Source organism: Triticum aestivum, chromosome 7A (genome assembly GCF_018294505.1).
Source record: "Triticum aestivum cultivar Chinese Spring chromosome 7A, IWGSC CS RefSeq v2.1, whole genome shotgun sequence".
Lineage (NCBI taxonomy): Eukaryota > Viridiplantae > Streptophyta > Magnoliopsida > Poales > Poaceae > Triticum > Triticum aestivum.
This window is the reverse complement of record NC_057812.1, coordinates 693,125,687-693,142,096: the sequence shown is the minus strand read 5'-3', so window position 1 is coordinate 693,142,096 and position 16,410 is coordinate 693,125,687.

Genomic DNA, 16,410 nt, shown 5'->3' with positions numbered 1-16,410 from the left:
TTGGCTTGTATATTCCAACAATGGGCCTCCTCAAGTGCCCTAGGTCTTCGTGAGCAAGCAAGTTGGATGCACACCCACTAGTTTCTTTTGTTGATCTTTCATACATTTATAGCTCTAGTGCATCCGTTGCATGGCAATCCCTACTCCTTGCATTAACATCAATCGGTGGGCATCTCCATAGCCCATTGATTAGCCTCGTTGATGTGAGACTTTCTCCTTTTTTGTCTTCTCCACATAACCCCCCTCATTATATTCTATTCCACCCATGGTGCTATGTCCATGGCTCGCGCTCACATATTGCGTGAAAGTTTATAGGTTTGAGATTACTAAATTATGAAACAATTGCTTGGCTTGTCATCAGGGTTGTGCATGATGAGAGCATTCTTGTGTGACGAAAATGAAACATGACTAAACCATATGATTTTGTAGGGATGAACTTTCTTTGGCCATGTTATTTTGAGAAGACATAATTACTTAGTTAGTATGCTTGAAGTATTATTATTTTTATGTCAATATGAACTTTTGTCTTGAATCTTTCGGATCTGAATATTCATACCACAATTAAGAAGAATTACATTAAAATTATGCCAAGTAGCACTCCGCATCAAAAATTCTGTTTTTATCATTTACCTACTCGAGAACAAGCAGGAATTAAGCTTGGGGATGCTTGATACGTCTCCGACATATCTATAATTTTTGATTGCTCCATGCTATATTATCTACTGTTTTGGACATTATTGGGCTTTATTATCCACTTTTATATTATTTTTGGGACTAACCTATTAACCGGAGGCCCAGCCCAAAATTGCTGTTTTTTGCCTGTTTTAGGGCTTCGAAGAAAAGGAATATCAAACGGAGTCCAAACGGAATGAAACCTTCGGGAACGTGATTTTCTCAACGAGCAAGACCCAGGAGACTTGGACCCTATGTCAAGAAAGGAAATAGGAGGCCACGAGGTAGGGGGCGCGCCTATCTCCCCCACCCCCCCCAGGCGCGCCCTCCACCCTTGTGGGCCCCCTATTGCTCCACCGACGTACTCCCTCCTCCTATATATACCTACGTACCCTCAAACGATCAGAAACGGAGCAAAAACCCTAATTCCACCGCCACAACTTTCTGTATCCACGAGATCCCATCTTGGGCCTGTTCCGGAGCTCCGCCGAAGGGGGCATCGATCACGGAAGGCTTCTACATCAACACCATAGCCCCTCCGATGAAGTGTGAGTAGTTCACCTCAGACCTACCGATCCATAGTTAGTAGCTAGATGGCTTCTTCTCTCTTTTTGGATCTCAATACAATGTTTTCCCCCTCTCTTGTGGAGATCTATTCGATGTAATCTTCTTTTTGCGGTGTGTTTGTTGAGACCGATGAATTGTGGGTTTATGATCAAGTCTATCTATGAATAATATTTGAATCTTCTCTGAATTCTTTTATGTATGATTGGTTATCTTTGCAAGTCTCATCGAATTATCAGTTTGGTTTGGCCTACTAGATTGATCTTTCTTGCAATGGGAGAAGTGCTTAGCTTTGGGTTCAATCTTGCGGTGTCCTTTCCTAGTGACAGTAGGGGCAGCAAGGCACGTATTGTATTGTTGCCATCGAGGATAACAAGATGGGGTTTTCTTCATATTGCATGAGTCTATCCCTCTACATCGTGTCATCTTGCTTAAGGCGTTACTCTGCTTTTATGAACTTAATACTCTAGATGCATGCTGGATAGCGGTCAATGAGTGGAGTAATAGTAGTAGATGCAGGCAGGAGTCGGTCTACTTGTCTCAGACGTGATGCCTATATACATGATCATACCTAGATATTCTCATAATTATGATCAATTTTGTCAATTGCTCAACAGTAATTTGTTCACCCATCGTAGAATACTTATGCTCTCAAGAGAAGCGACTAGTGAAACCTATGGCCCCGGGTCTATCTTCATCATATTAATCTCCTACTACTTAGTTATTTCCTTTGTTATTTACTTTGCCTTTATTTTACTTTGCATCTTTATCATAAAAATACCAAAATATTATCTTATAATATCTATCAGATCGCACTCTCATAAGTGGCCTTATAGGAATTGACAACCCCTATTTGCGTTGGTTGCGAGGATTTATTTGTTTTGTGCAGGTACGAGGGACTCGCGCGTAGCCTCCTACTGGATTGATACCTTGGTTCTCAAAAACTGAGGGAAATACTTACACTACTTTGCTGCATCATCCCTTCCTCTTTGGGGAAAACCAACGCAGTGCTCAAGAGGTAGCACACAGCACGAAGCTCCGGTTCGACAACTCACTCCGGTTCGTCAGTTCACTCCGGTTCGTCCAACAACGTCGGTGGAACCGGGGGTTACATCCAGTTATTTGGGAGTACCATGTCTTGTCCCCGCATTGCGCAACGTACAGCTACGCAAGGATTTCAAAGGCCCGCGCATGGTGCCGAATTACACCGCCGGTTTATCCCCCGAGTCATGGGTGGAAAGCTATGAGATGGCAATGGAGATGCTGGATGTGGACGAGGCGGCGTGTGCCAAATACTTTACCATGATGCTAGAGGGAACAACTCGCACATGGTTGAAAAACCTGCCGGCCAACTCCATTGGGTCGTGGGCCGAGTTAAGAGCCCGGTTCATCCAGAATTTCAAGGATACATGCAAGCAGCCCATGTCAATCCTAGATTTAGCCGCCTGTGTCCAGGAAGAAGGAGAATCAACAACCCACTGGGTGTGCCGGGTTTCGGAGATTTTGCATTCATCAGACCGCATCAACGCTGGCACAGCTGTTTTAACATTGGAAGGCAATTGCCGGTTTGCACCTTTGATGCTGAAGTTGGGACGACTCAAACGCCATTATAATGACATGGGAACACTTATGGCGGCTCTGGTGAAGTATGCTGACTTTGATAGTACCAAAGACCCAGAGTCTGATGATGAGAAGACAGGGAAGGGAAAGAAGAGCGGCAGCGCCAAGGGGTAGCAGCATAACCCGGCATGTCATGGGAACAACAGTAAACGTAAAGCGGATAATAGCCTGGACTTTGTGGCTAACACCACACCCAGGATAACGGTCAGTGGCATAAGGGTAAACCGCCCCAACGGAGTGGAGCGTCAGGCCCCAATCTGGAGCGCCTGCTAAATTAGCCTTGCCCAAAGCACGGATCAAAGGAGAGGCCAGCCACGCATCTTTGCAAGGATTGCTTCCTTATGCGGGAGTTCAAAAATTCAAATCTCTTTCAGTATGACAATGGCCCGCCCGGCGATTCAGGAGGCGGTTTTCATAGGCCGGGTTATGGAGGTGGAAGCTCCGGTTCAGGATTCCAAGGCAACCAAACCAGACATGGCAATCAAGGCAGTCAGGGCAACCAAGGAGGTTACAACCATCAGGGGAATCAACAGCAGCAGCAATCGGGTTATCAGAGCAATCCGAAGCAATTGAATAGTGGGCAGTATCATGTCTTCACCACTAGCTTATGTAAGCACGATCAAAAGCTTCATAAAAGGGCCGTAATTCCGTTGAACCGGAGGTACCTCGTTACCTATGCTGGTTTGAACAGCCCATCCTGTGCAGTAGAGAGGATCATCCACCCCGGGTTGACAATCCGGGTCATCTGGCCTTGGTGGTGGCACCTCAGCTTGGGGGTATAAGTTTACCAAGGTGCTTACGGATGGAGGAAGCAGTATCAATATCCTTTACTATGAAACCTTCCATTGCATGGGGTTAACAGATAAGAATCTCAAACCAGCGAATACCGTGTTTCATGGTGTGGTACCTGGTAAATCGGCATACCCAGTCGACAAGATAGCTCTGGAGGTCGCTTTTGGAGACGATCATGATTCAAGATCAGACGTGTTAACTTTTGAAGTGGTGAAAATCAAGAGTCCATATCATGCCCTGTTCGGACAGCCGGCTTATGCTAAGTTCATGGCAAGGCCTTGTTATGTTTATCTGCAGCTTAAGATGCCAGGTCATAAGGGGACCATCACAGTACATGGGAGCCGGAAGATTGCTTTGGAATGTGAATAAGGTGATGCGGCTTATGCTGAGTCGGTTTGTGCCACAAAGGAGTTAAATTTTTATAAGGACAATGTTGATCTGGCAGATATGACTTCTCTGAAAAAGCCAACTACCGAGCATGATCCGGCGCTGAAATTTAAATCGGCTGAGGAGACTAAGCTGGTTGACTTTATTCCTAGCGATTCATCCAAGCAGTTCAGCATCGACGCTAACCTGGATCTGAAATAGGAAAGCGCGCTCATCGAGTTCATCCGTGAGAACCGGGACATCTTTGCATGGAAGCCTTCTGACATGCCAGGTGTATCGAGGGAACTCGCAGAGCACACTCTTAATATAGATCCTAATTTTAACCGGTCAGGGAGTTTCTTCGCCGCTTCAGCGAAGAAAGGCGTAAAGCTATTGGTGAGGAGGTAGCCCGGCTTTTGGCAGCAGGGTTTATTGTGGAGGTCTTTCACCCTGAGTGGCTAGCTAATCCGGAGCTAGTACTTAAGAAAAATGGCACTTGGCGTATATGTGTGGATTACACAGACTTAAACAAAGCCTGTCCAGCTGACCCCTTTGCTCTCAATCGTATCCATCAAATTATTGATGCTACAGCAGGTTGTGACTGTTTGTGCTTTATGGATGCTTATTCTGCTTATCATCAGATCAAAATGGCAGTCAAGGACCAGGAGAAGACAACTTTCATAACCCCTTTTGGAGCCTTCTGCTATGTATCTATGCCTTTCGGGCTCAAGAGTGCCCAAGCAACTTATCAGTGCTGCGTCCAGAATTGTCTGCATAAACAGATTGGGCGCAATGTTCATGCATATGTGGACGATATTGTGGTGAAGTTCAGAAAGGAGGAGACATTGATAGGTGACTTGAAGGAAACTTTTGATAACCTCCGGGTTTATAAGATGATGCTTAATCCGGCCAAATGTGTCTTTGGTGTACCGGCAGGCAAGCTTTTGGGTTTTCTGGTGTCTAACAGGGGCATTGAAGCTAATCCGGAGAAGATCACATCTATCACATCTCTGGCTAAACCGGCGTGCATCAACGATGTTCAACGTTTGGCGGGCCGGATTGCAGCCTTAAGCCGGTTTATCAGTCGCCTTGGAGAGAAGGCTATCCCTTTGTATCAGATGCTAAAGAAAACAGATAACTTCGTCTAGAGTGATGCTGCTGATAAAGCGCTTGAGGATTTGAAGAGACAGTTAGCCAAGCCACCTGTCCTTGCGGCTCCGGTTGATAAAGAGCCATTATTACTATATGTGGCTGCTAATGCCCGGGCTGTTAGTGTGGCTATTATTGTGGAGCGCAAGGAGGCTGGAAAAGAGTATCTGGTTCAACGGCCGGTGCTACCTCTTGAGCACTGCGTTGGATTTCCCCGAAGAGGAAGGGATGATGCAGCAAAGTAGTGTAAGTATTTCCCTCAGTTTTTGAGAACCAAGGTATCAATCCAGTAGGAGGCTACGCTCGAGTCCCTCGTACCTACACAAAAACAATAGCTCAACGCAACCAACGCGCTTAGGGGTTGTCAATCCCTTCATGGTCACTTATGAAAGTGAGATCTGATAGAGATGATAAACAATATTTTTGGTATTTTTGGTATAGAGATGCAAAGTAAAAAGTAAAAGCAAAGTAAAAGTAAAGCAATAATAAAGTGATGGAGATTGATATGATGAGAAAGAGACCCGGGGGCGATAGGTTTCACTAGTGGCTTCTCTCAAGAGCATAAGTATTCTACGGTGGGTGAACAAATTACTGTTGAGCAATTGACAGAATTGAGCATAGTTATGAGAATATCTAGGTGTGATCATGTATATAGGCATCACGTCCGAGACAAGTAGACCGAAACAATTATGCATCTACTACTATTACTCCACTCGTCGACTGCTATCCAGCATGCATCTAAGGTATTAAGTTAAAAACAGAGTAACGCCTTAAGCAAGATGACATGATGTAGAGGGATAGTTTCATGCAATATGATAAAAAAACCATCTTGTTATCCTCGATGGCAACAATACAATACGTGCCTTGCTGCCCCTTCTGTCACTGGGAAAGGACACCGCAAGATTGAACCCAAAGCTAAGCACTTCTCCTATGGCAAGAAAAACCAATCTAGTAGGCCAAACCAAACTGATAATTCGAAGAGACTTGCAAAGATAACCAATCATACATAAAAGAATTCAGAGAAGATTCAAATATTATTCATAGATAGACTTGATCATAAACCCACAATTCATCGGTCTCAACATACACACTGCAAAAAGAAGATTACATCGAATAGATCTCCACGAGAGATGGGGAGAACATTGTATTGAGATCCAAAAAAGAGAGAAGAAGCCATCTAGCTACTAGCTATGGACCCATAGGTCTGAAGTAAACTACTCACAATTCATCGGAGAGGCTTGGATGATGATGTAGAAGCCCTCCGTGATCGATGCCCCCTCCGGCGAAGCTCTGGAACAGGCCCCAAGATGGGATCTTGTGGATACAGAAAGTTGCGGTGGTGGAATTAGGTTTTTTTGCTCCGTCCCCGGTCGTTTGGGGGTATGTGGATATATATAGGAGGAAGAAGTACGTCGGTGGAGCTTCGAGGGGCCCACGAGGCAGGGGGCGCACCCTAGGGGGGGCGCGCCCTCCACCCTCGTGACCACCTCGTGGCTTTCTTGACGGAGGGTCCAAGTCTCCTGGATCTTATCTGATGAAAATATCACGTTTCCGAGGGTTTCATTCCATTTGGACTCCGTTTGATATTCCTTTTCTTCGAAACCCTAAAACAGGCAAAAAATAGCAATTCTGGGCTGGGCCTCCGGTTAATAGGTTAGTCCCAAAAATAATATAAAAGTGTAAAGTAAAGCCCAATAATGTCTAAAACAGTAGATAATATAGCATGGAGCAATCAAAAAATATAGATACGTTGGAGACTTATCAAGCATCCCCAAGCTTAATTCCTGCTTGTCCTCGAGTAGGTAAATGATAAAAATAGAATTTTTGATGCGGAGTGCTACTTGGCATAATTTTAATGTAATTCTTATTAATTGTGGTATGAATACTTGGATCCGAAAGATTCAAGACAAAAGTTCATATTGACATAAAAATGATAATACTTCAAGCATACTAACTAAGCAATTATGTCTTCTCAAAATAACATGGCCAAAGAAAGTTCATCCCTACAAAATCATATAGTTTAGTCATGTTTCATTTTCGTCACACAAGAATGCTCTCATCATGCACAACCCCGATGACAAGCCAAGCAATTGTTTCATACTTTAGTAATTTCAAACTCATAAACTTTCACGCAATACATGAGCGCGAGCCATGGATATAGCACTATGGGTGGAATAGAATAATGAGGGGGTTATGTGGAGAAGACAAAAAAGGAGAAAGTCTCACATCAATGAGGCTAATCAATGGGCTATGGAGATGACCACCGATTGATGTTAATGCAAGGAGTAGGGATTGCCATGCAACGGATGCACTAGAGCTATAAATGTATGAAAGCTCAACAAAAGAAACTAGTGGGTGTGCATCCAACTTGCTTACTCACGAAGACCTAGGGCACTTGAGGAGGCCCATTGTTGGAATATACAAGCCAAGTTCTATAATGAAAAATTCCCACTAGTGTATGAAAGTGATAATATGAGAGACTCTCTACTATGAAGATCATGGTGCTAGTTTGAAGCACAATTGTGGTAAAAGGATAGTAACATTGTCCCTTCTCTCTTTTTCTCTCATTTTTTGGCCTTCTCTTTTTTTTGTGGCCTTTCTTTTTTTGGGACAATGCTCTAATAATGATGATCATCACACTTCTATTTATTTATAACCCAATTATTACAACTCTATACTAGAACAAAGATGACTCTATATGAATGCCTCCGGCGGTGTACCGGGATATGTAATGAACCAAGAGTGACATGTATGAAAGAATTATGAACGGTGGCTTTGCCACAAATACTATGTCAACTACATGATCATGCTAAGCAATATGATAATGATGAATGTGTCATGATGAACAGAATGGTGGAAAAGTGCATGGCAATATATCTTGGAATGGCTATGGAAATGCCATAATAGGTAGGTATGGTGGCTGTTTTGAGGAAGATATACGGAGGTTTATGTGTGAAAGAGCGTATCATATCACGGGGTTTGGATGCACCAGCGAAGTTTGTGCCAACTCTCAATGTGAGAAAGGGCAATGCACGACACCGAAGAGGCTATCAAGCATGGAAGGGTGAGAGTGCGTATAATCCATGGACTCAACATTAGTCATAAAGAACTCACATACTTATTGCAAAAATCTACAAGTCATCAAAAACCTCGGCACTACGCGCATGCTCCTAGGGGGATAGATAGGTAGGAAAAGACCATCGCTCGTCCCCGACCGCCACTCATAAGGAGGACAATCAAATAACACCTCATGTTTCAAATTTGTTACACAACGTTTACCATACGTGCATGCTACAGGACTTGCAAACTTCAACATAAGAACTTCTCAATTTCACAACTACTCAACTAGCACGACTTTGATATTATTACCTCCATATCTCAAAACAATCATCAAGCATCAAACTTCTCTTAGTATTAAATACTCCATATGAAAGTTTTTACTAATCTTATATACTTAGCATATTAAGATTTAAGCAAATTACCATGCTATTTAAGACTCTCAAAATAATCTAAGTGAAGCATGAGAGTTCAATAGTTTCTATAAAACAAATCCACCACCGTGCTCTAAAAAGATATAAGTGAAGCACTAGAGAAAACGACAAACTACTCCGAAAGATATAAGTGAAGATCAATGAGTAGTCAAATAATTATGCAACTATGTGAAGACTCTCTAACATTTAAAAATTTCAGATCTTGGTATTCTATTCAAACAGCAAGCAAAGAAAAATAAAATGACATTCTAAGAATGGCAAACATCATGTGAAGAAGCAAAAACTTAGGATCAACCGATACTAACCGATAGTTGTTGAAGAAGAAAGGTGGGATGCCAACCGGGGCATCCCCAAGCTTAGTTGCTCGAGACTTCTTGAAATATTATCTTGGGATGCCTTGGGCATCCCCAAGCTTGAGCTTTTGTGTCTCCTTAATTCCTCTCATATCACGGTCTCCCTAAATCTCAAAAGCTTCATCCACACAAAACTCAACAAGGACTCGTGAGATAACTTAGTATAAACCATTGCAAAAACCTTATCATACTCTACTGTAGAAAATCACTAAAATTATTATTCAACATTTCATACTAAATGCCTCTGCATATTTAATAGTCCTATCCTCAAATAGAATCATTAAAGAAGCAAACATATGCAAATAATGCAAACATAACAGCAATCTGCCTAAACAGGATAGTCTGTAAAGAATGCTGCAACATCCATACTTCCCTAGCTCCAAATATTATCAAAGAAAATTCCCACTGTTGTAAATTTATCATATCTTAATATGCAAAAGGTTTCAACATTTTATCACATTCTGAATTTTCTAGGGAATTATTGCAACAGCGGTAAACTTTCTGTTTTCAAACAGCAACATGTGGACTTCTAAAATAGGCATAGTAAAGGCTATCAATGCCACTTTTATTGAAATAAAAGATGCAAAACATTGCTCTAAATAACAGAAAGCAAATCCTAATAAAATAAACTGACGCTCCAAGCAAAACACATATCATGTGGTGAACAAAAATATAGCTCCAAGTAAAGTTACCGATGAACGAAGACGAAAGAGGGGATGCCTTCCGGGGCATCCCCAAGCTTAGGCTCTTGGCTATTGTCGGTGTCAAAACCGGCGGATCTCGGGTAGGGGGTCCTGAACTATGTGTCTAAGGCGGATGATAACAGGAGGCAGGGGACACGATGTTTTACCCAGGTTCGGGCCCTCTTGGTGGAGGTAAAACCCTATGTCCTGCTTGATTTATTCTTGATGATATGAGTATTACAAGAGTTGATCTACCACGAGATCGGAGAGGCTAAACCCTAGAAGCTAACCTATGGTATGATTGTATGTTGTCCTACGGACTAAAACCCTCCAGTTTATATAGACACCAGAGGGGGCTAGGGTTACACAAGGTCGGTTACAAAGGAGGAGATATACATATCCGTATTGCCTAGCTTGCCTTCCACGCCAAGTAGAGTCCCATCCGGACACGAGACGAAGTCTTCAATCTTGTATCTTCATAGTCTAACAGTCCGGCCAAAGGATATAGTCTGGCTGTCTGGAGACCCCCTAATCCGGGACTCCCTCAGTAGCCCCCGAACCAGGCTTCAATTACGATGAGTCCGGCGCGCAGTGTTGTCTTCGGCATTGCAAGGCGGGTTCCTCTCCATCTTTCGAACATTTGTAAAGCAGTGTCCGGTCCCATAAATGTTTGGACCTCTTGGCTTCTGTGCCTAATAAGGGCTTTCTCCCACACGTTGAATGAATACGAGGCGCCAGAGTGTTTTTACATTTGCCCCCCTAGTCAGATAAATAAATCATCTATTAAAGGGATGGTGATCCTTAGATCCGATCCATACCATCCTCCCCCAGCGGGAATCCATCAGAGCGCATTCCAGAAAGATCCATTCCAGCATGGCCGACCTCTACAGCTCCTCCTCCCGCCCCCGAAGCCCTAAGCCCGGTGATTGGGAGAGGTGTTCAGTCCCACACTGTCGTTTAGTTGAACTGCAGACTAAGGGATTTCTCCCTCCGGCGTATATGGTGCCTGTTCGAGCCGGGCTTGCCACCTACAATGGCGGGGAGCAAGCGAAGAGCTTTCCCTGTCCCTCTATGGGGGAACGGGTCTGCCTTGTTCCCTATTTATTAAGGGGACTCGGATTTCCAATTCATCTGGTCCTCCACGGGCTCCTAGAGTTCTACGGCCTCCAATTACACAATTTCACCCCCGCCTCCATCCTACATATCGCCAGCTATGTCGCTCTCTGTGAGTTGTTCCTGGGCTGCGAGGCTCACTTCGAGCTGTGGAAAAGGCTATTTTGCCTCGTCCCTCGCACACAGAGGGGGTCACTTTATCAAGTGGGCGGAGCCGAAATATGGCGCATCGCCGATACCGGATACCTGTCTGGTACTCCGAAGAAGTCATCCAAAGACTGACCTTCAGAATGGTTTTATATGGAGGGCGTTCCCCTTCCGAAGACTGGTCTTCCTGAGTTCAACAATGCTCCTCTGAAGAAACGCCGAAGTTGGCACCCACGGAGCCCCCAGGTGGAAGACAATGGAGAAGTCCTCTATCTGATGAACCGGATTAAAGCACTGGCTCGATCAGGATTGGCAGTAATCGAAGTTATGTCGATTTGCATAATGCGGGGAGCGCAACCACTTCAATATGAGTAAAATGCATCATAAGTCCTAAACTATCGGAGGTGTGTCAGTTTAGTCCTATAACTTTGAAACTGCACTTTTGGGTCCTAAAACTATCAGAGGTGTGTCAGTTTAGTCCTATAACTTCGAAACTGCACTTTTGGGTCCTAAAACTATCAAAGGTGTGTCAGTTTAGTCCTATAACTTTGAAACAGTAGTTGTGGGTCCCAAAACTATGTAAGTTTCTTCCTCTTAGATCCTAAGCTTGTATGGTTAGCATTGACCCACCAACGAGTCACTTGGAAATGCTTGGATTGTAGCCACGTTGACCTGACCCAATGGGCCCACCAGGTAAATATGCACAAAAAACTAGAGCGTTGTCTTGCCTCATTCTCACACGCTCGTCTTCTCCCACGCACAGAATGCTCAGAGGCGACGGTACAGAGGCCATCAGTGAAATGATGGTTTGAGCTCCAGCGAGGAGAGTAGACCGGTCATCTCAGCCTCCCCCAATAGCAGCAGAACGACATGTCGCACAACGTCCAATTGCTACCCACCTATGGCTACTGCTAGAGTTGTGTCACTCTCGATGACCTCTGCGCCAGCTTTGCAGTTTCCGCGCACTCCTCTAATGACCATGCTCGTGCCCAAACAACAGCCTGCACGGCCAATTCTACGGCAAGGGTGTCGGGGCAACGATGATATCATCAAACAGAGAGAGAGAGAGAGAGAGAGAGAGAGAGAGAGAGAGATAGGTGGGATGGCATACTCCATCCCAATTGGCTCGGGATCTCCCCGGCGGCCTCGCTGAGGGAGAGGGATGTCGTCCTTCATGCCGACTAGCTCGGGGTCTCCCCGACGGTCACGCCAAACCTCTCAGGGAGGCTACCGTGCAGCTCATGGCCATGGAGGTGGTGGGCATGCAGGTTGTAGTACACACTGCAACGTGGAAGTGTATGTACCACTTTGGGGGATATAAACACATACAAAGGGCTCATTTGAAAAAATGCACCATGGATGGTGGCCATGCAAGATTAGGACCTCAGATGAATAAACATACATAGTTTTGAGACCCAAAACTGCAATTTTGAAGTTATGGGACTAAAAATGACACACCTCCAATAGTTTTAGGACCCAAAAGTGCAGTTTCGAAGTTATAGGACTAAACTGACATACTTTCGATAGTTTTAGGACCCAAAAGTGCAGTTTGAAAGTTATAGGACTAAACTGACACACCTATGATAGTTTTAGGACTTGTGATGCATTTTACTCCTTCAATATCGTGGGCACCCCTTGTGGTGATTTAATGGGGCGGATGACGCCACCCGCTGTGGGCATAAGGGTCCGAACAATGCTGCCGCTTTAGCGAAAATCCTGTCCGAATTGTTCAAGGGTGAGGAAGAGGAGTTCACCCGCATCAAGCCACGGGATGGATTCTCCATGTACAATCCTCCAAGCTGGGTAAGTTATATCTCCCTAGTCCCATTTTTCCCGCATTCTTTGTTGTAAGTATTCACCTTGCCACTTTGCGGCAGGAACTGCGAAAAGCCATAAAGGAGGTCAGCAGCCCTTCTCCACAACCAGAGGACCCTGACCGGGCCCTCGACTCCGGACTTGAAGAAGATTCGGTTATATTCGTGGAGCTGATAGACCGGCAGTTCTATCAGTTAAGCTGCGATGATGCCATGGTGGCCATTACGGCAGACTATCCCGGACTGCTCCCTGCATCGCACGTAAGAAAAACCAAAAATCCCAACTCCAAAACTAGGATCCCCTTTTAGACACTTCACCCACCACTACTAGAAAAAGGGCTGCTAGTGGCGCACCTATTTTCGCTACTAATGGCGCACTACTGGTGCGCCACTAGCATCACGCCATTAGAATTTTTTTCTAATGGCGCACCTGTGGTGCGCCATTAGAATCTGGTATTCTAATGGCGCACCGCTGGTGCGCCATTAGTATGGCCCACGGTGTGCCATTAGTATCTAGTATACTAATGGCGGACCACATAGAAGTGCGCCATTAGTAACAATTTTTTTCAAAAAAAAACTTCAGAATTTTTTTAAATTTTTTTCAAAAAATTTCAATTTTTTTTTTCATTTTTTTCTTAATCTCAGGTCATTATGTCTTAATCTCAAGTCAAATCGCACTCTGTGGTCAAACTTCTCAAAAGGTCACCCATCCTCACACTACTCCAGCCCAAGCACGCTTAACTTCAGAGTTCTGTCCAACCCCAGCAACAGCTCACTTCACAGGCAGTTGTTGATATATCTAGCATATCAATCCTATTATACCTTGTTGATGTCTAGGACTTTGTTCTTGTTCATGACTATGATGAAATTTTGAAAAATATTTCAAACTTCCCGGTCATATTACGTATCATTTTTTTAAAAAAAAATTCAAAAAAAAAATTCAAAACCTTTTTTTGAATTTTTTTGCCTCTAGATCTTGAAAGCCCGTAACTTTTTTTGTGTTAGGTTTTTGGGGATTTTGAAAATGTTTAACGGGGTTCCCCTTGTTAAATTTGGATGTAACTTTTCGAGTAGATGATTTTTCATATATAAAACTTTTTAATCCGAGTTCGTATGCAAAAGTTATGCCCATTTTACAAATTTCCAGAGAGATTTTGCAAATAAAGTCGAAATTTATATTTGTAAATTTTCCCAACAACCAGACCACATATCACATGGCAAACTTATTTTCTTTTATTTTTTTGACATTTTTATCATTTTTTAATTTTTTTTAACTGAAAAGGCGGTCCAGGGGGGGTGTATTCGGTGGAAGCCAGGCAAACTAGTAATGGCGCACCATGGGGTGGTGCGCCATTAGTAGTTAAACTAGTAATGGCGCACCACACCCACAGTGCGTCATTACTAGTTTTGAAAAAAATTATAAAAAAATTTGAAATTTATTTTGAAATTTTTTTGAAAAAAACTTAGTAATGGCGCACTAGTGGACCGTGCACCATTATTAATTAAAAACTAGTAATGGCGCACTGTCCACTGGTGCGCCATTACTAACAATTTTTTTTATTTTTTTACTTTTTTTTCAAAACTTCTAATGGCGCACCGTGGGTGTGGTGCGTCATTACTATGTCAACTAGTAATGGCTAACCACACCCACGATGCGCCATTAGTAACAAATTTTGTTTTTATTTTTTTTCAAAACTTCTAATGGCGCACCGCACACCAGGTGCGCCATTAGTAATATATTACTAATGGCGTACCTGTATGTGGTGCGCCATTGCTATATTCTAGTAGTGCACCATATACACATGGCATTTTTATAGGGAAGGCATTCAGGACGCCCTACTGAACCCGCAGCAATGTGCCAACAAGAGGCACCGAGGCCAGGTAGGCCAAAAAGGAAGGCGGTCAGGACGGAGACGTCGGCGCAAAGGTATGACAAACCCCGCTCCGTGGTTGTCGTCTTTCTCGAAATATAATGACGCCCGTGTTTCTTTAATAGAAAAAACGCCCGTCGGAATATGTCCGGCGATGTTACTAATCACGCTTCCACCAGTCGGGCGCCAGGACCGGACATAGAGGCGGAAACCGATATGGGGCGGGCGCCGGATAATCCCCCTACAGAGGATGCGGATAGATTATCCGCTACAAACTCAGTGACGCCTCTGGGTTGTACTCCGTGACGCTTGTTTCTCACCAGAGGCATTTGATGCCTTCAATTCTGGAGAGGCGTATCTCCGAGCTGCTCAAGATGGTCTAGCCAGAGCCACGGATCAGTATGTAAAGGATGTACGGGTAAGTAAATCTGACAATTTATATGTATTAGTAGCCCCTGAGACTTGAAACAGTTAGCAGAACTGATTTAAGGATCATCTTTATTGTGCAGGTTCTTACAGAGAAGAATACTAGGCTGTCACAGGAGCTAGAGGAATGCAAGACCCAACTGCGGGCCGCTGTTGCCGCATTGCAGGAACCGAAAAAGTCACCCGCTGGTAACATTTACTTTAAAGAATGATGGTGACCATGTAGTGTGTGGCGTGGCTGTAGATCTAACAATAGATGTTGCAGATGAATCCGGAGAAAATCCGAAGGACCAGCATGTTATGCGGTAGCTAGAGGCTAGCAAATGTGTGTTGACTGAGGTTAGGCGGGAGAAAAACAATCTCTAAGACGCCAATATCAAGGTGAGTGTGGAACTAAAAGACGTTCGAGCCCAGCTTGCAGACTCCGAGAAGGAGAATAAGCAGCTTCGGCGCAGCATTTTCAGTAAGTGCTTGAACGAATCCTTTTAAAGGAGTTCGGCGAAGAAGCCGACTAACAACGTTATATCTGTAGGTATGCTGACGGGTCATACCGCGGAGGAAATGCCCAGGTCTGCGGGTGATCTTCTATCCGAGCTCTCACGTCTTCATGAACAAGTTTGGCAGGTGATGCAAGGTGTTGCCCAGGCCTTGTGGCCATCCATCTCCCTGCCAGAGGGCGTTGCAGAGCTTACGGAGAAGCTCAAGGGAGCACGGCGGCGCTTCCTATTATGGAAGATATCGGCCTGCCGACAGGGTGCCAGAGAAGCCTGGGCCATGGTGAAGACGCGGTATACCAAGGCAGACCCAAATCACATGACCGAGGTCGGACCTGTGGGGCCCGACGGAAAAGAGATCCCCGTTAGCTTAGTTTATGGGCAAGTAGAATTAGCCGCAAAGTATTCCCAACAGGATTGTAAGCTAGACCGCCTGTTAGATGGCATAGAAGAGGAATTTAGTCAGTCTGCATGACTATGTAATTAAAGTGACATGTATAATGCCTTCTAGCCGGATTGTAGATCATTTGTCTTGGCAGACCTTTTCGCTTCAACCTCGGGACCCGATAGTTCGGAGTCTATCCGAATACCCGCTCAGTTATATAAGAACCGGGGTATGCGTGGAGACCAGGCATAGGGGTCATTAATGCTTGAAAAGACAAGTACCCAACTAGTTATGTTATATTACATGGGTAGTAAGAAACATCTTCCAGGGAGAATAGTTCCGTTAAGGGTTCCTTTCCCTGGGTAAGAATGCCCTAAGGTGCATGTCCGGACTGCAATAGGAAATGCAGGAAAAACATCTGGGGGTAGATATGGATAATAAATAAAAATCATCTTTTGTTCACCGACCGA